The sequence below is a fragment of the Nerophis ophidion genome, linkage group LG05 (genome assembly GCF_033978795.1).
Source record: "Nerophis ophidion isolate RoL-2023_Sa linkage group LG05, RoL_Noph_v1.0, whole genome shotgun sequence".
NCBI classification, from domain to species: domain Eukaryota; kingdom Metazoa; phylum Chordata; class Actinopteri; order Syngnathiformes; family Syngnathidae; genus Nerophis; species Nerophis ophidion.
The window spans coordinates 47559237-47560714 of NC_084615.1; positions in this window are offsets into that span (position 1 = coordinate 47559237).

Here is a 1478-nt window from a genome sequence, read left to right on the forward strand (position 1 = left end):
ACACAAAAAACAATTAAAATAACATTTGGAAACATAGTTTATCTTCAATTTCGACTCTTTAAAATTTTAAATTCAAACAAAAAAAAGAAGAGCAAAACTAGCTAATTCGAATCTTTTTGAAATAAATAAACATTTTTTTATGGAACATCAATACTAATTATTCCTGATTAAGATTAGTTTTAAAATTTTGATGACATGTTTAGGTTAAAATTCAATTTGCACTTCGTTAGAATATATAACAAATTGGACCAAGCTATATTTCTAACAAAGACAAATCATTATTTCTTCTAGATTTTACAGAACAAAAATTTTTAAATAATTCAAAATACTTTGAAATAAGATTTAAATTTGATTGTAGAGATCTTCGAGATTTGCCAGAATATTTTTTTTTTAATTCTAATCATAAGTTTAAAGAAATATTTCACAAATATTCTTTGTTAAAAAACAGAAGCTAAAATTAAGAATTAAATTAAAAGGATAGGTTGATTGGCAACACTAAATTGGCCCTAGTGTGTGAATGTGAGTGTGAATGTTGTCTGTCTATCTGTGTTGGCCCTGCGATGAGGTGGCGACTTGTCCAGGGTGTACCCTGCCTTCCGCCCAATTGTAGCTGAGATAGGCGGCAGCGCCCCCCGTGACCCCGAAGGGGAATAAGCGGTAGGAAATGGATGGATGGATGGATATTTATTATTCTTTACAATAAAAATAAAAAAATTACTTGAACATTGATTTAAATCGTCAGGAAAGTCGAGGAAGGAATTTAAAAAGGTAAAAAGTTTTTTGTGTTTAAAAATCCTAAAATCATTTTGAAGGTTGTATTTTTTCCTCTAAAATTGTCTTTCTGAAAGTTATAAGAAGCAAAGTAAAAAAAATAAATGAATTTATTTAAACAAGTGAAGACCCGGTCTTTGAAATATTTTCTTGGATTTTCAAATCCTATTTGAGTTTTGTCTCTCTTAGAATTAAAAATGTCAAGCAAAGAGAGACCAGCTTGCTAGTAAAATAAATACAATTTAAAAAGTAGAGGCAGCTCACTGGTAAGTGCTGCTATTTGAGCTATTTTTAGAACAGGCCAGCAGGCGACTCATCTGGTCCTCACGGGCGACCTGGTGCCCGCGGGCACCACGTTGGTGACCCCTGGGTTAGAGTGTCCGCCCTGAGATCGGTAGGTCGTGAGTTCAAACCCCGACTGAGTCATACCAAAGACTATAAAAATGGGACCCATTACCTCCCTGCTTGGCACTCAGCATAAAGGGTTGGAATTGGGGGTTGGATCGCCAAAATGATTCCCAGGCGTGACCACCTCTGCGGCCCACTGCTCCCCTCACCTACAACAATTCCTATTATAACAGGATATATACAGTATAACTTGTATTTATGATTATTGTATGCACTGTGACGAGGTAGCGACTTGTCCAGGGTGTACCCCGCCGACCGCCCGAATGCAGCTGAGATAGGCTCCAACAACCCCCTTGACC